General features: G+C 36.2%; 1 pseudogene; it reads left to right on the forward strand.

Moving 5' to 3' along the window:
* Positions 1 to 11,573: 11,573 nt before the first annotated feature.
* Positions 11,574 to 22,872, forward strand: LOC138151228 (kallikrein-10-like; annotated as a pseudogene).
* Positions 22,873 to 23,271: the final 399 nt, after the last annotated feature.

The following is a 23,271-nucleotide window of genomic DNA, read 5'->3' on the forward strand; positions in this document are numbered from 1 at the left end:
TATATTTTTTTTATAGTTTAATGATTCCTCATTAAAAAAGTATAAGTACTTCATGAGTTGGTCAGGATGTGTGTGCATTATTGTTTTTCCTTTATATGTATAAAACACGGGAATGGGCTTTCCAGGTGATAATCCATAAATCAGACATGTTGGCTGGGAAGATAATTTATGAAAGTTACTAAATAAAACAAAAAATTAGAAAAAGGAAAACCAATTTAAGGTTATTAGGAAATTACTCAAATCCACATAATTATAGGAAATAATCTATACCTAATTAGTAAAGTAGGACATTGATTGTATTCTTCTTTCTTGTATCTTTGAACTTTAAATTATATGTGTGCATATATGTTATCTTAATATGGACATTAATGAGAACAGTACTTATAAAATGCCTAATAATAATGGCATTTAAAAAAATTCAACAGGTAATTTGAGAAAACTAGCATGCTTTTTCAGAGGAAAGATGTCTGATTCATAATACATAACTTGGAAATATGATTTAAATATTTATGAACTCAGGGAGAAAAAAAACAAGCTCTTTTCATATGTATGTAGCTTTTGTGATACTACTTCATACAGTTATCAATAAGAAAAATGGCTATTAACGTGTTATTTTGGACATGCAATTCAGTTTCGGACTGGGACCTGGCAACAACTTCTACAATACCTCTACCTAGAACCACAAACATTGCTGACAGTATCTGATAAATGATAATAGTAATTTCCTTTGGAAATGATAAAAGATGCTTTTTCCCTTGGCCTCGGGGCTCCTTCCTTCATTAACACTTCAACTTCCTTGGTCTCTAGTTCTACTGAATTGGAAACATCTTATGGATAGGCAGACTCTAACATAGTGTTCTACAGAGAGTAGATTGTTGATAAATATTTACTAATAGAGTAAGTGATTAATTTATACCTCTCTCAAACTAGACCAGACCACACAAGTGAATTTTCTAGTATTTTTCATAAAAGAAAAGTGTTTTGAGCACTATTAAGATTGAGATCTCCTTAAAATTTTAAAAACAAATGTTAACAATATTGTTTCTACATTCAACCAGGAAATAAGATATACAGGCAATGGGATATGGAGATCCATCTTGCCCTACAAGAAAGTAAAGGGAAAGGGGGTAAAGCTGACATGGGGGGATAGAAGAGTGAGAAGACGAGGGAAGGGGTAATCAGTGTGCTTGCCATTTTGGGGTGAGATGGGGAGAAAATTTGGAACTCAAAATCTCGTGGGAATGAAGTTGAAAACTAAAATAAAAAATTTAAAGAAATAAAAGCTGAATTCTCAACAGACAGGGCCTATTTTGTTTTTGTATTTGTATCTTCAGTACCTAGAACTTAATATTGTTTTTTTTTCTTTATTCCATTCATCTACTCATTCATTCATTCACTAATTCCAAATAATCCTGGCATTGGAGAAGAGAAAATGTTCTAGTTTATGTTCTAGCTAACCAAATAAGAAGGAATCTATGGTGGGGGAAGGATAGAGTCCTTCCCTATACCTCAGTTTTGCTCTCTCCCTAAACTTTTCTGGAGGAGAACTTTGAGAACTTTGGAGAGCCAGAGGATTTTGGCCTATTCATCTTTTCAGCCATATTCCAGGAGCATCCCTAAAACAATGTAAGGCCATGTCTACATTAGAACCTGAGGACATACTGCATAAGATTCATCTCTACAAAAAAAAAAAATGCAGCTAAAAAGTAACACCATAACTAAAAGGAACATTCTGAGGCCTGAAACAAAACAGCTTCCGAAAGTTGTTACTTTATCCTTTGTCATGTGCTTTCTAAGCTTGAATCCATTCTGTATGACTTGTGGGATAGTGTAGTGACACTATTAGGGTGATAATTTCACTAAATGTTCCTACTGTACCACCTTAGTAAAAATACCTTTCTATAATCTAATTAAGTCTGACTAAGGGATATGGCATGATAATCATTATGAGAAGCACACTGATAGGAGAAGGTAATCAGCCTTAGAAAAATAAGCCACCAAGTCATCAGGGCTACCCCTAGACTCTGAAGGTACAAATAGTAAACTTTCCAGTGGGAATACAATTTAATAGCCCAAATGATGGTGAAGAGAGTAGTTCCAGAGTGTGATTGTGCCACAACATGATAAGTGAATTATAAAGATAAAATTCCTTCCTTTATAACCTAATAACGATTTGAGCTTGGACAAATCATTTAATCTTCCTCAACTCGGTTTTATTGTTTGTACGATGAATAAGCTGGAGCAATGAAAGAATCATGTGAGTAAAAAATCATTATTAATCGGAGGGATTAAGAAGGGCTTTATAGAGTTAATAACTTCTAAGCTAAGCTTTAAATGAAAGGCATTATGTATTCCAAAAATGGCACAAGCAAGGTCATGAAGGGGAAAGAATGCAAGGAATAATCAGGAGAGGTAGAAATTTGTCTAGATTGAGTGAATCAAGATTAATTTCTGTTTAGGTCAGAAAGGTAGTGAAATAGTAGACGGTAGAATTGGGAGCCAAGATGGCGAAGTAGAAGCAGGACTTCCCCCGTAGCTCCAGCTTCAACCTTCCCCAATCCATGTAAAAAGGGGACTCTAAACAAACTTTGGAGCTGCAGAATCCACAAAATGACACAGAAAAGCTAACCTCCCACTGAGGACAGCCCGGCAGGCCTGCAGGAATTGGCCAGCACAGCACTCTGGAAGCCAAGCCCACCCCCACCCAAGGCTTTAGCCCCAGGGTGGGCCTGACCAGCCTCCAGCCTGAGGGACTCCAGATCATCAGCAGCTGTGGCCGTTTCCAGAATTAAGAACACATAGATGCGAAGGACAAAGTGAGAGGTCAGTGCAGTCTGGATTTTGGGACCAGTAAGTGGGAGTGCTTGGCTTTTGCCCCCAGGGTGAGAAGCCTCTGAGACCCTGGCACAGCCAGCCAGCACCACATGGCAGCTTCAGCTCCTGGCCTGCAGAGTGTAGGGGGACCAAGCACCAGTCTGAGGGGTAATCGCTTCTGCTTTAACCTGCTTGGATCTGGATTGGAGTCTAGGGTGGAGGTCCTGGGGTGTATGTCCAGCTTGCCAGAGAGAGGGCACCCATCTAATACTTCTAGCAACTGAGAAAACCCCAGCGTTTGGGACTGAAAGCTCCCCTGTCTGGTGGCAGAGTCCTACTGTGGCAAAAAGCCCAGGGGTCAAGTGACTGAGGGGCAACATGACCAGGCAAAGGAAACAAAGCAGACAGAAGATTCCAACATTACACTTCTATTTTGGGGACAAAAAGGAGCAAAGCATGGAACAGGAGGAAGAAAATGAAGTCCAAACTCCTGTACCAAAAGCTTCAAAGGAAAACACGAGCTGGTTAGAGTCCATAGAGGACCTTAAGAAGCAAATAAGAGAAGTGGAGGAAAAATTGGGAAGAGAAATGAGAACGATGCAAGAAAATTATGAAATGAAAGTCAACAGCCTGACTGAGGAAAATCACACTTTAAAAAACAGACTGACTAAAATGGCAAGAGAGGCTCAAAAAGGCAATGAGGAGAGGAATGCCTTAAAAAGCTGAATTTTCCAGATGGAAAAAGAATCTCAAAAGCTCAATGAGGAGAATCATTGCTTCAGAATTAGACTGGAGCAGGGGCGGCTAGGTCACTCACTCAGTGAGTAAGAGCACCAGATCCAGTGTTGGGATGACCTGGGGATCAAATCTGGGCTTAGATACTTAGCACCACACCCTGAAATAACTGGCCCTGTAACCTTGAGCAAGTTACTTAACCCTGATTGCTTTAAAAAAAAAAGAATTAGACTGGAGCAAATGGAGGCTTATGACTTTATGAGAAATCAAGATACTGTTAAACAGATCCAAACAAATGAAAGAATAGAAGGAAATGTGAAATATCTCATGGGAAAAACCACTGACCTGGAAAATAGATCCAGGAGAGATAATTTAAATATTATTGGACTACCTGAAAGCCATGATCAAAGTAAGTACCTAGAAATCATCCTCCAGGAAGTTCTCAAAGTAAACTCTCTGATGTTTTAGAACCAGAGGGCAAAATAGAGGTTGAAAGAATCTACCAATCAGCTCCTGTAAAAGATCCCAAAAAGAAAGCTCCTAGGAATATTATAGCCAGGTTCCAGAATTCCCAAATTAAGGAGAGAATATTACAAGGAGCCAGAAAGAAACAATTTGAATATTGTGGAAACACAATCAAGATAACCCAGGATATGGCAGCTTCTACATTAAGGGATCGAAGGGATTGGAATATGATATTCCAGAGGTCAAAGGAGCTAGGATTAAAACCAAGAGTCACCTACCCAGCAAAATTGAGTATCATGTTTCAGGGGAAAATATGGTCATTCAGTGGAATGGAGGACTTTCAAGCATTCTTGATGAAAACACCAGAGTTGATTAGAAAATTTGACATTCAGATACAAGAAGGAAGAGGAGCATGAGGAGGTAAACAGGGAAAAGAAATCATAAGGAACTTATCCAAGTTGAACTATTAACATTCCTACACGGGAAAACAATAATTGTAACTGATGAAACTTTTCTCAGTAGTTGAAGGGAATAGAAATATATATATATATATGGGGGTATATGGGCATATGAATACATATATGAATGTGTGTATATATGTTTACAGGTATACATAGATAGAGGGCACAGGACCAATTTAACAGGAAGGATGATACTTGAAAGGTGAAATTAGGAGTTGAGAGAGGAATATAATGAGAGGAGATGGGGAGAGACAGAATGAGGTAAACTATCTCATATAGAAGAGGCAAGAGAAAACTGTTACAATGGAGGGGAAGAATAGGAAGGCAAAAGGGTCAACCTTATTCCCATTGAATTTGGCTTGGGGAGGTAATGAAATACACACTTAATAGGCTATCTCACCCTCCAGGAGAATAGGGGGGAAGGGGATGAGAGGGGGGATGATGGAAGGGCGGGCAGGCTGGGGGGTGAGGGAAGTTGGAAGCTCCCACTTTTGAAAAGGGACGGGATCAAAGTAGAGAATAGAACAAGTGGGAGGTGGGATAGGAGGGAGGGAAATATAGGCAGTCTTTTACAATATATCTATTATGTTCATGTTTTACATTAGCTACACATATACAATCTATACTGAACTTCTTATCTTCCCAGTAAGGGTGGGTGATAAGGGAGGAGGGGAATGAATCTGGAATTCAAAGTTTTAAAATCAAATATTCATATATATATATATATATATACATACTATTATTAATACTATTTTATATGTAATTGGGAAATAAGATATACAGTTACTGGGCCATAGAGATCCACTGGAAATGTCCAAAGGGGTATGGGAGAAAATATGGGAGAGAGCAGATTGGAGGAAGGGATATCCTGTGGGACTGCTATTTTGGGGCAGTGGGTAGGGGAAAATGGGCAGAAAATTTGTAACTCAAAATCTGGCAGAAATGAATGATGTAAATCAGAAGTTAATAAAGCATTTAAAAAAAGAAATAGTAGACTGTGGAGAACCTTAAAGTCCAGTTACTGGAGTCTAAAGAATAGGAGACAAAATTAATGTGAAAGTAAAATCTGTTTAGGATTACAGAGGAGGTAAAGTTTGAGTAAAGAAATGAACATGTTCCTCTCAATCATAACTAGGGACAAAACAACAAAACAAAACTGACAGGCCGCATCAAGTAGTTGGGTAAATGGTTAAAAATGGAAAAAAATCACCAAAATGTAAAAGAAAGGGTTTTTAACTAAAATTATCTAAATAATTGGCAATCTGGGTCTAAGAGCTATGAATTAGAAAGTACACACGCACACACAAACACAAATATATACTCCCACAGCCCTGAAGTCTCCCTTATTCTAAGATAAATTAAGTCAACACTGCTTTATTTGTTAGAAATTCCTGTGTTCTTCTCTCTATATTTTTCATTACTCAGTTGTTGAATTTCAAAGGGATGCTGTATTTTTTAACTCGTCATGTAATACCATTTGGATGATGTATTTGGGAAAGAAGGCCTGGAATCTATCTCGTCCAATTATTTTTTAATAATAGTTTTTCCCCCCTCTCAGAAGCATAAATGATGTACAGCATATTTTAGAAAATACATTACTTTCTCGAAAAATTGGTTTCTGCCAATAACAGAAGCAGATTTTATTGTGAAGCACTGTATATATTTGGTTGTGATATCTCTGAAAATTGCTTTTATAGAAAGAAGAGAAATACTTCTTAGTAAAAGATCATGACTCACTGGATATAGTAATTACATGACTACAAATGACAAGTTAGCATTAAAAATATGCTCTATTACCTGAAACTGAACAATTTTCATTTTATCTCATTGTCACGACCTGATTCTTTTTGTAAATTAGAGGGATGTCATGTAGTAAATGCTGAATTTGCAGATGCTAAGAAAATTCATAAATTCTCAGTAAGCATTTTCATCAAGAAGAATAAATGTATGCTATATGTTGTCTGAGCTCTTCAGTTTTGTTGGGCTGTTTCCCCTATTATTGGGGCATCACTATTCTGTGCATCATTTCACAGCATTATGCCAGAGTGTACAAGATATTTTTGTACCTGACCAAAAAGTACTGTTCCAATAAAAATGAATAATTATAAATCTGTGTGTAGATTGAAACATCAGACTTTTGATACTATCACTATTTGGGTAAAGAGAAACACGCTTCTGTTTCTTTTTTTTAATGCTTACTCTATGGGAAATACACACACATATGTATATATATACATATATATATATATATATGTGCGTGTGCGTGTGTTTGTGTATGTATATATATTAAACTGTAATACAAATGAGAAGCTTCAGCCCTTTATCGTATAGAAATATTTGCATTCAAATGCAAAATTCAAAATAATGCCACTTACACAAAACAAATCTCTACTTTCTTATGTTTTTCTTGCTTTTGTACAAGTAACCAAAATAACAGCTATTGTGTTTTGATTGAAGAAATTCATTAAAATTTTAAAAATACAGTATTGCCAAGGAACAGAACAAACATGCTTTATAGACTAGCTGCAGTTACAGCAGGAATATATATTTACATATATAATTTATTACATATTATATATTTATATAAAATATATGTATTTATATATTAAATTTACTGTAGTTATTATATTATATATTTTTCTTAAGAGGAAATTGCTTAACTCCAGGATTCATGTATACAGTCATACCTAGCAATTTTTGCACCTAATACAAGCAGTACAAAAGCCAGTGGGGCAAAAAATCATGAAACAAACATTAAAGTCAAGTTTGTAAGACACTATCAATTTGGTAGCATGAGGATAAGACCCCTCTCTGTTGATGGGAGATAGAAAACCAGACATTATTCCTATGGAAGAGAACAGCAGAACACTGGTGTTTTGAGGGGAGAAGTAGCAAGTCCACAATCTTCTTTCCTTCTGTTTCAACTAATGATTCTTAAAGATGAGGTGCTACCTCACTTGTTTCTAAATTATTGAAAGGATGCTATTATTACCCTGTCAGTTTTGGAAACAAAACTCTCACTCTAGTTAATTCTGTGTATATATTTTATATACACAAATACATATAGAACACCACACTGTTTATGCTGTGAACTCACATTGAGCTTTCAGTCTAAGAGAGAGACAGACTGAGATTTAATTTCAGAGGCTCTAATATGACCAAGAAGTTCCAGGTACACCTTGGAGTAATTCTCAGCTTCTAGGTTAATTATTAATCACTACTCAGAAAACCTGGAAACTGAACAAAAAGGCTTTTTTTGTGAAATCCCCTTAATTTATATAATATATAGTAATTATAAGTAGCTCAATGAAAGAAAAAAATAAAATATGTTTACACACGTGTATGTGTGTATATGTGTGTTTGTAGATTTGCACATCATAGAAAAATAATTTGTCCCTTGGTGACTTCATATTTTAAATACAGTTCAGACTGAAAATGCTTTCATATCACAAGTGCTCATTTTTACCTTTACTAAGAATTGTTGAAAGATAATTATCAAAATTGTATGCTGTACAATTGCGCCCAATTTAAAAAAAAATGGGTAGACTGATTCCTCATGCCTTTCTCTGTCTCATTTCAGTCTTCTAATAGCAGCCCCCCTGAGATGAAATTTTATACAAGTAAGAGGAACACTGATGCCTGCATTTTTTACCCATAAAAGCTGGATGTTGTATTAGCCCCGTATCACTTGAATTATTGTCAACTCTAGATCCCCTTTTCTTAGTGCTCATTTCTATAGTCTTTACCCTCCCCAGTTTTATAATCATGTTATCTTCTCTTAATTGTTTAAATTCTAACAATGCCAACTGCCTTAGGGGGCTTTTTCATTCTAGATCTATGTACAACAATCACGTTTTAGTGGGAGACATAGAAGACATTGGCAAAGCCCAATACAATAGAAAAATATCAACACTTGCAAATAAGCAACCACAGAATCACAGACTTTCAAAAGTGGGAAGAGCCTCATCAACCACCTACTCCAATCCCTCTACACCAAAGGAACTCCAGTACATGTCTGACAAGTGGTAGGTAACTTCACATTAGTGTGTGGCTCATTTTTGGAAAGTTTGTACTCAACATCAAGTTGAATTTCACTCCTGGTTTTCCCTACTAGGGTCAAAAAGTCCAAATCTACTCTTTGCCACATGGGATTACATGGATGGATATCATGTCCATCTGAACATGAGATCTTTAACCATCCTAGTTGCCTTCTTTTGGATGTTTTCCAGTATATCAATGTTCTCAAAATATGGTATCTAGAACTGAGTAAACTACTCTAAGTGTGATCTAACTGGGGAAGAATATATAATTTTCTTTTCTCTAGAAGATGTACCTCTCAGTGCAGCACAAGATTATCATATCTTTTTTGGGGGGGGTAAGGAGGGGGGTTTGGGTTGTATATTGTGCCATTAATTCATATTTAGAATGCAACTACCTTTTGCACAAATATTTTTTTTTTCCATCAGACAAAATTTTTCAAGTATCCTTCTACAAACTGTTTTACCAGTCACTTACATCTGTTCATTAAGTAGAAATCCCCAAGAGGTATTGTTTTGTTGCCTTTCATAGTTTCTCAGAATGTGGTTTGCATTAAATCTTTGCATTTATTTACCCTTTCTGTAGCTCCCAGAAATACTGTGGCTTTCTTCTGCCACACACTACCTTCTCCCCTTCATACGACCCTCATTACTCCACTAGCATTTCTTTTCTGTTCCCAGCAAATGATTCTACCAGCTGTTCCTTCAACTCTATGCTCTCTGGCTCATCTTTGTAATGCAGAAGGGAGTAACAGAATATTCCTTGTCATAGCGGTAGAAGCAATTTTTGTTGTGTTTGTATTGTTCCCCTCTACGCAGCTGAAATGAATCATCAGACCAGAGACTTTCTATTTCTTTCTGACCTCTGGCTTCATATAAAAGTTTACCCATTAATAAAAAATTAAAAACCCATCCCTATCATTTTTAATGGACTTCTCTCCTTGATACAGGATGTAATCAGGGTGCGTTAACCATCAAATGTCCTTATTAATCAGTGTTTTTCACTATTGTCATTACAAACCATATGTATAGAAGATTGAAAAAAAAACCCATTAATTTCTACCAGTTCTTCTTCCATCTTCATGCATCTATCTGGGGTCCATTTTGTAAGATTATTCAAATTTCCAAAATTCATTGCCTCAATATCTCAGGGATCTAGTGACCCTCCAAGATTGAATGATTGCCATAGAAGGGGAAAATATAATGTTTCTCAGTATGTATGTATACATGAGCATAAAAAGAAAATAAAAAATTATTTTTAAAGAGGCTTTTACAAGGAACCATGGCAACAACAGACACTACAGCAGCAAGCATGGGAGAACAAGACACTTGCTAATTAGGAAATGCTAGGAAGGGGGAGAGGGGGAAGAGGAAGGACTTCTAGCAAAATGCTTGAATGATAAATTGCCTATTTGCTTATACTACTCCCCTTTATTGCCACAAAATAAAAACAAGCAAAAAATTCTTTATATGTTAAAAAGTAATTAAAACAATAACTAAAAAGGGTAAAGGGGGAAAAAATCTCCATACTGAGTGGGGAGGGGATTGGATAGATGGGGACAATATCATGATTGAGGAAGACAGTATTGTGATTGAGGGAATGAGAAAGCAAATTTCCTAATATAATAAGGAACTACTATGGCATAATGGACAGCTTAGTGAAGCAATGGATAGAGCACTGGAGTCAGAAAGACCTCAGTTCAAATCTAGCATCAGATACTAGCTGTGAGAACCTGGGCAAGGAAATGGCAAATCACTCCAGTACCTTTGCTAAGAAAACCCCAAAAGGGGGTCAAGAAAAGTCACACATGACTGAAATGACTGAACAACAACTATAGCATTAAAGAACATATTGATGGAATGAGAAGAAAGAATTCAAGAGTAAGAGACTAATTCAATAAGAAATATGAAAATTCCTAAACAGAAAACCTTTAAGATGCTACAAAGCCTAATCAGATAATTGCATGGAGATATATAATAATATATAATATATCACATCATATTATAAACAATAATGATATACAATAACCCTCTCAAAGTCTATTCCATTATCTACGCGTTGTATGTGGATAAAAGACAATGCAAAAGGAAGCCAGCAAGAAATGCACAGGAGGAGTTTAGCATATTCTGAGACTGCTACAGGGAAGACTAACCATATACTAGAGGTGCCTTGGACCTCATTGCTTTCATCTTTTCTTCAGTCCCCTCCCCTGGACTTCCCAGAATATATATATATATATATATTTTTTTTTGCTTTTTGGAGGGCAATGGGGTTTAAGTAACTTGCCCAAGATCACACGGCTAGGTTTTTTGTTTGTGTGTATTAAGTGTCTGGGGTCAGATCTGAACTCAGGTCCTCCTGACTCCAGGGCCAGCACTCTACTCACTGCACCACCTAGCCGCCTCCCAGAATCTTTTTATTAATAGTAGGAGGCAGGAAGATCTAACATCTTTGGGAATGATCCTTACATACGACTTTCATCTATTTTTTCCTTTCTCATCCTCACAATATCCAGAACCCCCATAGTAAACACAATAAATGTGTCTTCATTCATTCATTCATCCATCCATCCTTTCATACAGTATCTAAGCAGATCTAGTACCACCCTTAAAACATTAGTGAATCTGAGTCAGATAATGCCAGTGATTGAATTACAACCCAGACCAGAATAGGGAAATTGGTACTGTGAATATAAGAAATAAATGGGTTGCCAAAGACTCTAGCCTAAACTATAAAATGACATGAAATCAAGAAGCTACAAAATTTGAATAGGGGAAATTTAAAGAATGTAAGAACACTTGAACTCTTTATTTAATGCAAGCTCCAAAAATTATACCAAATAACAAAGATATCAAGAACAACAATTATATATAACATGGTTTTGAAAATCAAATGGACATAGGTTGAAATTTTCATAAGCTCTGAGTTTGACAGGCATGTATTCCACTGAGACCAATTTAATCATTGCAGAGTAATACGAAATATTTGTTATATGATGTAACCACCATAAATTACTGAATCCTCTCATAGAACAGAAAGAATTAGAAATTTTTTTCAGGGATGGCACACAGCAGTGTGGAACAGCTGTTGCTATGGTAAGAACCATAGGAAGAAAGGTAGAACTATTATAAAAACCTACCAAAGCACTATGCAACATTTGACCTAATTAAATTTTTGAAAGATCTGTTGAAAAATACTAATGAATTACATCTGTAACAGTAAGTTCATTAACTTCTTTGAATTCTAATGGGGAAGACAAAACATAAACAATATCTAGGAAAAAAGGAGAGCTGAAGATAACCATTCAGATAGCTGGTGTATACTTGGAACAGACAAGAAAGTGAGCAGAAAGCCAAGTGAGAAGCATGATGAGGGCTGCTCAAGAGTGTTGTCCCAAAGAATTGACTATCTCTGAACATCATAGTGTTCATCTAACTGGAAACATGTATTCTAAACCAATAATTTTATAGATAATTAAACTGAGGCTCAAAACGTTTTGAAATATTCACAGAAGTCATAAATAGAGTTGTAATTCAAGCCTAAGGCCTCAGATTCTAAATTCAATGCTTTTGTTGTTATTGTTGTTGTTTTGTCATTATTTTGTTTTTCCCCAATGAACCATACTGCCTCCATTTCAAGTTATGGATGAGGTGTTCCCTGCCTGTGGGGGGAAGTTATTATTTTTGAAAAAAATAATGTTGCACAGTTATGGCAAAAGAATTAGGACCAAATCCATACATGAGAATCCTTTTGAACTATATAGTGACTTAGTAATAAAATGTAATGTCATCATATTTTTATTTATTTTGTTAAATATTTCTGAATTGTCTTTTAATCTGGCTCAGGCCACACTCAAGGTCCCATGAGGACTCAGTAGTAATTTTTTAACACCTCTGCTGTATAAGGTACATCTTCTTATGGTGGATCCATTAAGTTTTAACACAATAGACATAAAGTCTTGTGAAGGTTCTGTAAAGGATAAATTGAAGGTAGGAGAGAATAGAGAATTGTTGCCTGTTCCTAATATAAATGACCCAGAGTTTCTAATGCCCTTTATTCTTTCTTTTCTTTTTTTTTTTACATTATGGCTTTACTGTCACCCCTCACCTTCTACAATATTAATTTCCCCCACTCCCACTCCTTAGGACCTGTTGTCACATTTTTCATTTAATCCTTTGGTCTTTAGATTTCTTTTTTCATCTATTTAGTATCAAGTGCATGGGCTTCATAACTATTTTTTGTTGTTTACTCAACTACTTTTTTCTTTCTTTCTCTTTTGCATTTGTTTTGGGATTTATGGATTTCTTTCTAATTATTTAGGTTATTAGAATCTTAACTTTTAAATAGATGAGGAATTAGTCATTGTTTCATACTTTATATACATTTAAATATAGCAAAATAGAATTTACGTGCTTTAAGGTCGGGGTTTATCTTATTTCACATGCGTTTTCTAATCACCTAGCACAAAGTCACACAAAGTTGGAAGCTTAATATATGGGTATTGAATATTTTAAATGGTCCATTCATCTACTGATTTGTAAATATTTAGATAAATTATACCATGCACTTTATATTTCTTAATGACCAAAAATTATATGTAACTGCTTCTGGTCTGAATTTTTCAAAAGCTGCCACATTTTAAAATTTACCTTTGAAGATTTTTTTCTTTATTCCTGATGAATGTGACCACTCAGGCACAAAAAAGAACCCTCAAATGACATCATTTCTAGCATAGTTCATATCTAATAAGTGGACATGCAGTATGCCACTACTGGAATTTTTTAGAAGTTTTATGGATGTGTGTTGTTTTTACATTACATACATTTATAGTTACTCTAATTTGGCAAGGGGTTTCTTATAACAAAATAAAACATTTAAGTAAAATTAAAATTATAGAGACCTCATGTGAAAGTGCATATACCACATTTCTAGAATCTTCCTGCATCCTTATTTTTAAAAATCAACAAATATCTATTTTCTTTTGCTTTCATTTCTCTCAATTGATAAAGAGGGGGAAAATTCTTGTAGCAAATTTTCATAGTCAAGCAAAACAAATTCCCTCAGTAGTTTTCTATTTGTCTACATGTGTGTGTAGATATGTAGATTGATAAATGTATAGATAGATGCATACATCTATAATGCACAATATATAAATTAATATATACATTATTTATAAATTCATAGATACATACACAGGTATCATTGTGTGAATCCTTAGGTATTCATCCTATCATATCTCTTCAATAGATAGCACATTTCATCAATAGTCTTCTGGATTCATAAATGGTCATGATATTGATCATATTCCTTACAGATTTATTGTAAAGATTCTTCAAAGTTCTTAAAATTGTGCACTCTGATAATATTAATTTTATAGTTTAAATTATTCTTCTAGATTTGCCTTCTTCATTCTGCATCAGTTCATATAAATTTTCCTTGTCTATTTGAAATCCTTCATTGCCTTATTTTGTACAGTAGAACACTACTTACATATTTTATGCTTATATATAAATATATAAGCATATATATGTATATATATAATAAGCATTATTATATCATAGCTAATTTATGTATTCCTCAACTAACTGGACATTCTCCAAGTTTCCAGTTTTCTGACACCACAAAAAGACTTCTTTTGAAATATATGCTCCTTAAAAACAGAGGCTGACTTTGGTATTTCTATCACCAGTGCCTCGTAAAATGCATAATACATAGAAAATATGTAATAAATACTTGCTATTCGATGGAATGGAAGTCTTTTTAATTAATTGTTGGGGACATATATAGAAAATTTCTTGGTTAAATAAGGGTGGAGTGAGGTAAGCTTTAAAGTTCCTTCTGTTGGATTCTAGATGAATCCAACAGAATCTAGATGAGAACAGAGATCCACTGAAATGCTGAGCTAAATATATATATATATATACACAACATTAAAATATTAAATATTGTTATAATTAGGAAAATTGATTTAAATAAAATTAAGTAAATAAGGTAAGCAGATTAAATTCTTAATTGATAAAAAAAGATTTATATGACAATATATTTCAAATGTATGTTATATATAGCTGGCATGCCTCTTAAGCTTAAAATAAATCTCAATAAAATAAAATAAGGCCTGCTAGCTTCTTAATTTATTGAAAAAATAAATATAAATAAGAATGTGATAAGCCATGGGCTAAATAAAAAAAAACAGACAGACTACATGTTGAAATGAACAAGGCTTTTCTGAATAGATTTTTCAGCATTTTAGCATTTTAAAATGATGTTTCAATATTTTCTTGTAAACTTTTTAGAATGTCAGAGAATATTTGAATTTATATACATATGTGTATATGTGTGTATGTGTGTGTATGTATCAGCCCCACTTTAACACATATAAACAATTCAAATTTACAAGCCACCTGTAAAGAAATCAATTTTTATTTATGTTTTGAAACATGATTATTTTATGCTTAATGGTGATTATAAAAGTTGTTATTTTATATGTGGGGAGTCTAGCAACTCCATGCATCTTTGACAAAAAGCAGACTGTGTCAGAGTCTAGTTCATACAAATTGTAGTGGTTGGTAGGAGAACCAATTATATAGAGATCAGGTAATTTGTCAGAAAAAAAGAAAGGAAGCTAGACTTTTCTTCAGATGGGAAAGACAGATTTAGCCTTACAATCCAGATGCCAGGAGACTGATTATTGGGGAAAGATGATTACAGGCTTTTACTTAGGTCAAAGAGATCTCATTGATGAATAACTACATAGCTTCTCTTTCTCTTCTCTCCAGGCAATGAGGAAAGGGAAGGAGGAGGAGCTGAAAAGGGAACTTCAAAATAGAAATAGTAAATAGAGATCATCTAGGCTAACAACTTCATTTTGCTGAAGCAAGTTAGCCAACAGCATGACTAACAAAGCTACAATGCTATCCCAAATCTTCAACTAGAGATGCAGAGTTCTTTCCTTTGGGGTTCCAGAGTCTTTTTTTTGTGGGGGAGGCAATTGGGGTTGAGACTTACCCACGGTCAGACAGCTAATAAGTTTCTGAAGCTGGATTTGGCATTAGGTCTTGCTGACTCCAGGTCCAATGATCTATCTGCTGCATACTTAGCTGCCCCTTTCTAAATGTGTTTCTTTTTAAATGAAGGTCGAAGACTTGATGTAAATAGAATTCTGATACAAATTTTCCTTTTTAGTTCCAAAGAATATTATAGTTGTAAACAGCTCTGGGAGATTCCATTTTCTAGTTAAGGATGCCAACATATTTTAAATATACTCACATTTAAAATTTATCAAAAAAGCAAGCATTTTTTATATACCTGCCATGTGTTAGACAGGTGGATGGCTCAACTGATAGAACTCTGGTCCTAGAGTCAGGAAGACATGAATTCAAATGTGATCTCAAACATTTACTAGCTAGGTGGCCTAGGGTAAATCATTTAACCTCTTTTTGCCTTTGGAGGAGAAAATGGCAAACCATTCTAGTATCCATGGTCAGTATAATCCACTCATGGTCACAGAGTCAGACTGAACAACAAATGTTTCAGGCATTGTGTTAATTTCTGGGGATACAAAGACATTTTTAAGTAGTTTCATGTGCTCAAAGAGCTCATATATCACACAGGGAGACAACATGTACCCACATAAGAATTTGAAAAAAATTAGTGTACATAAAATGTCTATAGTATTTTTGGAGGGATGGGGAGACAATAATTGCTAGAGGAATCAGGAAGGTAATCAGAGCTTTGAAGGAAACTAGGGGTTACGAGATGTAAGTGTGAGTAAGAAGTACAATTCAGACATGGGTGGCAGATGGCCTGGGCAAAGAAAAGAGATGGGAGACAGAATGATGGACGTGAAGAGTGAGAAGGCAAATTTTTCTGGATCAAAGAGTGTGTGAATTAGGGGCGTCCAGGTGGCTCAGCGAGTAAGAGCACCAACTCCAGTGTCGGGATGACCTGGATCAAATCCGGGCTCCAATACTCAGCACCACACCCAGAAATAACTGGCTGTGTAACCTTGAGTCAGTTACTTAACCCCGATTGCTTAAAAAAAAAAGAATGTGTGAATGGGAATAATACATAGTAAATCTGGAATGAAAAGTTGGAGCCAGATTGCGAAATAAGCAATAATTAGAAAAAGCTCAAGAGAAAGGTTAGTGAGAAAAGGTGTCTGATTGTATTTAGATGTTTATATTTTTCATAACTTATTTAAAATTATTTTACCTTTTAAAATATGGTAATAAGTAGTTTTAATAAATGTTATAGTTATAGCTATAGTTATAGTTACAATGCTTATGACTTTTTTCAGGGAAAATGCGACTACATTCACTTTGACTAAATATGCCTATGGGAAACAATTCTGTCTGCAACATGGGAGTATAGTGTAATGATCATTACCAGCTCAGAGGCAGTACATCTGAGTTGCATGTATAGTACTTAAGAGGAATGAAATTGTCTTACAAACCAAAAGATGCAAAGTGATACAAATGTAAAATCAACAAATTAAAAATAATAAAATGTGATTTGCTTTAGGATTTATTATTCAAAACTATGAAATATGCAGCAGAATTAACATATTTAAGAAGAGAAAATTTAAATATGTTCCTTAAGATTTAGAAGTAATGAAAAGTGCCAAGGAAAACTTGGGATGTATAGATTTTTAAGTCATAATGGATTGGGTAGCAGACAAAATCAAGTAACAAAGGGATAGAAAGAACTATCCACAAATTAAAAGGTGGAGCAGTAACATCATATTTTGGAGTGTGCTATCACTTTCAGCCATACAATATCACCAAAAGAATATTGCTCTTCAAATATGAGTATTGTTTTAGGAAGGAGCTGGGTGAGCATTGAAAAAACTATGCAATTGTTCTCCCTCCCGCTCACTCTCTCTTTGACTCAAAGATTCTGGGTTCAAATATATCCTCTATCATTTACTACCTCTGTGACCTTGGGCAAGTAAATTAGAAGCACAATTGAGGGTTATACAAGGTTGGCTCTAAAGTTCTGAACAGCTCTATATCTATGATTCTATAATTAGTGACTTACGTAGATTATACTTTAATTATCTAACTGAGTGAAAGAAGTGAAAACTTCTCAGACTGTAGTCTAAAATCTAGTAAGGCTTTTCATGGGAAGCAGGCCCAAGTTCCCCTTCACTGGAAATCACATGTTTTATAGGGACTCAAAACTCAGAACAGTAGAGAGTTATCCCTCTCCTCAGTGATACCTCAGAATAAGATATGCCAAATAAGGACAGAAATGCTTTCTCAAATGTACATTGGGTGGTCTACTGTTTCCTTGTTCTGGTACTTGGGGTAGATTGCTGCGCTTAGATTGTGCATCTGACTTCTAGCCAATGGAAGAATAGGGTCAGAAGGGGGAGGGGAGAGAATTCTGCTTTATAACTTCACCATTTCCTTTTGTAAATTGCTTTTCCTCCCTGACCATTTGTCAGGAGGGTGGCCCTTTCTCAAGATCATAATAAACCATTCTTTTCTGCTTCCTACCTTGAGAAGCCTCTGAGTATTATTTGGGGAAGGATCTCTGTTGCACACATTTTTGGGGTGCACACATAACTACCAAAAGCAAAGCAACTGATGATTTTTGTGGCTTCCCTTTTTAAGTTTTATAAATGATTTTTATCTTTATAATATATGTATTTCAAAGCATATACTCCCTTTCTTACTCAGACATCCCTTGTTACAGACATTTAAAAAGAAAGAGAAAAAAAATCAGTTCAGTCAAGCAACTCACACTTTGACTGGTTTTGAGAATATATGCAATGTTCTACATTCACATACCCCCCATAATGTAATAAAAGGAGAAAGATGCATTTTTTCAATTCTATAGCCTGTTTGTCATTTTATTTACACACTGACTTGAATTTTAATGATAATTCCATTCTTCAAAAAGTGAAGAAATAAAAAAGGGGAGATTACATTCCAGACTCAATTTTTGCCAATAAAAAAGAACTTGCAGCTGTGACGGAATTAAAAGGAGAATGGGGTTGGGTGAGGGAGAGTCAATGCTATTTTAGAATTTATGATAAAAAAGTGAAGTAGTGTCATGCCTGCCCCCTAAATTATCTGAGAACAGATTCCAAAGGATTCAGGGAAAGTATAACTACAATAACATGGAATGATTTCATTGGGGTTGTGGGGATTAACCCAGGAAGAAGGGGAAATTACCAAACAATGAAATTTGAAAAACACAAAGAGAAATTATTCTGATGAGAAGGAAAAGAAGGGGATCTACAAAGGGAGTGATATGTATTTGCAGGGAATTCGCTGAAAAACTTTTGAGTTTAAAAAGTTGTGCAAGATGAAGTACTAGAAAATGAATATATAATTTTCTGTAAGAATGGATTCTGGTAAGTTTAAACTGCAAATTAATTGAGACTGACTAGGGATATCAAAAGCAAAAAGGGTTTGCTTTCAGTTATATGGAGAAAAATAAAGGACTCCCTCCTTCTCCCCAAAACAAACAAACAAACAAACAAACAAACAAACAAACAGATGTAATGCTTGGTGTGAAAGAACAATGAGATGTCAAAGAAAAAGCTGAAATGTTAAGTTATTATTTTGCTTCTTATTTTTTTCTTGCCAAAATGAATATTGAGACTGAAAAGTACCAATCAAAAATGTCTATTAAGGAGCTGGAACTCAAGATAAATAAGGAGACAGCAGAAGAGAAAAAAGATACCCAGATATTGGTAAATTAAGGTTACCATTCCCTGAAGGCTGAATCTACTCCTGTTGAAATATCTGGAATGTGAGCTTGCTGAACCACTCTCAGGATTCATCAAAGATTAGAAAGAACAGTGGACATATCAAAGGCCGAAGAAGGGAAAATGTCTCAAGTTCGACAAAAAAAAAAGAAGAAATGGAAAGTGGTTTCTTCAAGCTATAGGCCAAATGAAATTGACTTTGATTCCTGGCAAAATACTAGAAGGTATTATTAAAGGGTTGATTAGTGAATATCAGAAAAAAAGCAAGTATTGCTTTCATTTAGAGCAGGTCATGTCAGACTAGCCTCATTTCTCTTTCTTTTTTTAATTAGCAAATTAGGACAAAGTAAATCATATTTTACTTCCTTTTTTTGGCAAAGCACTTGATAAAGTCTGTCATGATATCATTGAGAATGAAATAGAGAGATAATGGCTAGATAATTGTACTGAGGGATAGATTTTAAACTCACTGAGTAGCTATCACCATAGAAGTAGTCATTAATGGCTCACTGACAATGTGTGAAGTGTCCCAGAAATATATATTTTATCAGTAACTTGGATAAAGACAAAGATGTTGCATTTATCAGATCTAAGGATGAGAGAGAATGGAGTTAATGGGCTAACAAGTTTGCGTATTAATTTCTGCCTTTGATACTAGTGTTATGTAACCTTGAACAAATCATTGAATGACTGTGAACTTTGATGCCTTTGTCTGTAAAGTGGAGATAACAATATCTGTAGGACTTACTTCATAGAATTATTATAAGAATTAAAAGTTGTAATGCATATAAAACATTTTGAAAACTTAAAAGCACTGTAAAAATGTTGGTGATCAGGGCAGCTAGATGGTGCAGTCAATAGAGCAGCCACCCTGGAGTCAGGAGGATCTGAGTTCAAATCCAGACTCAGACTATAATGCCATTCACAATCAGCTTTCCGGAAGAATGCTACTGTGAACAGCTTTTAAGGTTCTGATTACACAGTATAGTGAACACTCTATTTATTCCATAACAAATCTAAGCAACACATTCACAGAAAATCAAGGTACAGCATTCACACTCTTACAGCTTATCACAGCACAACAGCTTATCATTAAAATGGCCACATAGTTTTCACCAAAGTGGTCACAATATTTAGAACAAAGAACAATCATCTCAAAATACAATAGTCGAAGTCTTCCACTCATGGGGCGAAGTCTTGAGTTAACTCAGTCAGTCACTTATTCAACAATCAATTACTAAGAAAAATTAAAATATAGTCTCAAAGTTCAATAGTCAAAGTCTTCCACTCATGGGGGCAACTTGATATTAAGTGTCATATACAAACCCTCCACCCCTAGGTCACTAGTAAACTACAATTCCATAATTACTCAGTACCCCAGGAGAGGTCTTTTCATCTTGACTTGGGGCCAGTTCTCAGATTCCCTGGATTCCCTTCCATGGTCTACCTGGATTCACCAAACTCTCACCTGGGTTCAATGGCAGACATCTCCCAGTTCCTTGTCCAGCTCTCTGGGCAGGTTCTGCTCCACTCTGAACTTCACAGGGTCTGGTCCATGTCAGATCCTTCACAAATTCTCTTTCAAGTAAATCAAGGCTCAACCAAGCCACAAACAAAGTCTCATCATCCCACTCATACTTCCTTAGTCACCTGGGTTCCTAGCTCCTGGCTCCTGGCTCTGGGCTCCAGGCTCTGGGATCCTGGGCTCCTGCTCAGAAGAAGCTCCACCACCACAAGTTGTCAGGAAATTCTGGCTCAGTTCTCCATTCTCTCTTCTGTAGCTGCTCTGCCATCAGATGCTGGTCCCAAGAAATTCTGACCATGCCTCTCTGGGGCTTTTCTTATATACATATCATTAGATACTTCCTGTTTCAGCCAACCCCTTCCTATTATGTTAGCAATAGGAGACAGGAGTTCATAACTTCTGTTTCCCCAGCAGAGGCTTGATCAATTACTAAGTGCTAAGTACCTTCTACCTTTGCCAAAACAAAGGAATCTTCGAATTCAAATTACATTGCCATTACACAGACACTTTGCACCCTTACTAGCTGTGTGACCTTGGGCAAGGCACTTAACCTCAATTGCCTTGCCTTCCACCCTCCCAAGAATGTTGATGATGATAATAGCAATAACAATAATAATATAGAGTCAGAAATAAGGAAACATATACACAGACTAGAGTGCTTGGTCAAAATTAATAAAACACAATAGGTTCCATTGTAAATTATTATACTTATGTTAAAAATTTATAAATATAAAATGAAGTGTGATTAGATTTTTGTTAGAAAAAAAGAGTGGTTTAATGAAATATAAGCTTAATGTGAATCAATAATGTGATATGCCAGCTAAATAACCTACTATTACCTTAGGGTTGCATTAAGAAAGAAAATATTGTGTACAGAAGAATGAAAATGATTGACCCACCATACTCTATCCTAGTCAGACCACATTAAGAATAATATGTTCATTTCTGGCTATCCCAAAGTAAGTTTATTAGCTAGAGAGAGTACAAAGTTGGTAATCAGGCTAATGAGAAGCCTTAAGATCATGCCATATGAGGAATGGATGGAGGAACTGGTGTTCCTTAGCCTGGAGAAGGTAAGACTTAGGAAGAGTGGAAACTATAGCTTTTGTAAGACCATTGTAAGAATGGTCATGTGGAAGAGGGATTAGGCTTGGTTTTTCTTGATCCCAGAAGGCAAAACTAAGAATATTGTGGAGAAACACATCTGAGTGTGATAAAATGAGGGTTAAAAGGGGGTGGTTTGGACTGGCAACCAGAGCAGAGTAGCTGGTAACCCTCACAGGACTAGGCAGAGATCCAGTTACCCAGAGCTCCTTCCTGAGACAATGTCCGTCACCCCTTGCTTCCAAGCATTAGGAATTTAATATCCTTCCACACTGCCCTCTGGTTCTTGGCGCTTGCTTCCTGCAAGGCTGCACCTGCAACCTCAATTTCCCCAAGACTGGTGGCGCTGGAAGCCACAGAAGCCAGGATTACCCAGTGTTCTAGTGGCTCTCGGCCTAGGCACATCTCACAGTTCAAAGACTCTCATTCCCCTCCACTGGGGTCCTGGTGGACCACAACTGGGTATTAATCACATCAAAAGCTGGCTTTGGGTCAGACTTGGTGACTACTATCTGCTATTACCTGATGGAGGTAATTCAAATTACTTTGCCATTACACAGACACTTTGGATCCACTCAGCAATGATTCTCTACCCCAAGCCCAGAGAGGGCTCTGGTCCTTACCTGCCTGCTGGCACCAATGAGCATGACCTCCTTCTAATGAAGCATCGACATCCACCAGCCCTGCGACCCTGGGTTCTGGTCTTACCTCTGGCCAGGACATATGCTGCACCAGGGACCGAATGCCAGGCTGCAGGCTGGGGGATTCTCTGTCAACCCCCAAATGGGTCACTGCACTGTCTCCCAAAGAGTATGCTACTTCCTACCAGGATGCTTACAAACAATATATGTGCTGGCTTGGACTCCAGTTGGAGTGACTCTGGTCTGCAATGGGCTCTCCAGAGTATCCTGTCCTGGGGTGATTACCCTTGTGGTTCAGCCCATCAGCCAGCTGTCTATACTTGGAAATGTAAATACAACCCCTGGATTAAGAAGACCATTTGGACCCACTGACACCACTAAAGCCCCTACAATCTTCCCAATAACCTTGGGACCCTTGTGTCTTCTGTTCTTCCCACCTAGACCCTGAGTGTTTGGCCCTCTAGCTTTCTAACCACTCTAGGACCTAGTTCCTAAAATGCTTGAGTATGCAGGCATCCCTCAGCTCTCCAGGCTCAATGATTCTGTCCCCTCAGAGAACTGGGGATCTGGGCTCCCAGTCATGACCCTCCTCTCTGGGACTCAAGCGTCTCATCTCCTAAATGTCATGCCCTTGAAGAACTGGGACATCCAAGCTCCCTCACTTCACTTCAGTGAGATGGTCAGAGATACTAGTCTGTTTAAGAGAACTGTCCTGAACATCAATCCACCTGGGACTTCAGAGGCAGCTCCACCATTCTTTTCAGATCTTGG

This window comes from Petaurus breviceps, unplaced genomic scaffold (assembly GCF_028583685.1).
Source record: "Petaurus breviceps papuanus isolate PSGF00001 unplaced genomic scaffold, PetGlider_PUasm1.0 90895, whole genome shotgun sequence".
Classification (NCBI taxonomy): Eukaryota; Metazoa; Chordata; class Mammalia; order Diprotodontia; family Petauridae; genus Petaurus; species Petaurus breviceps.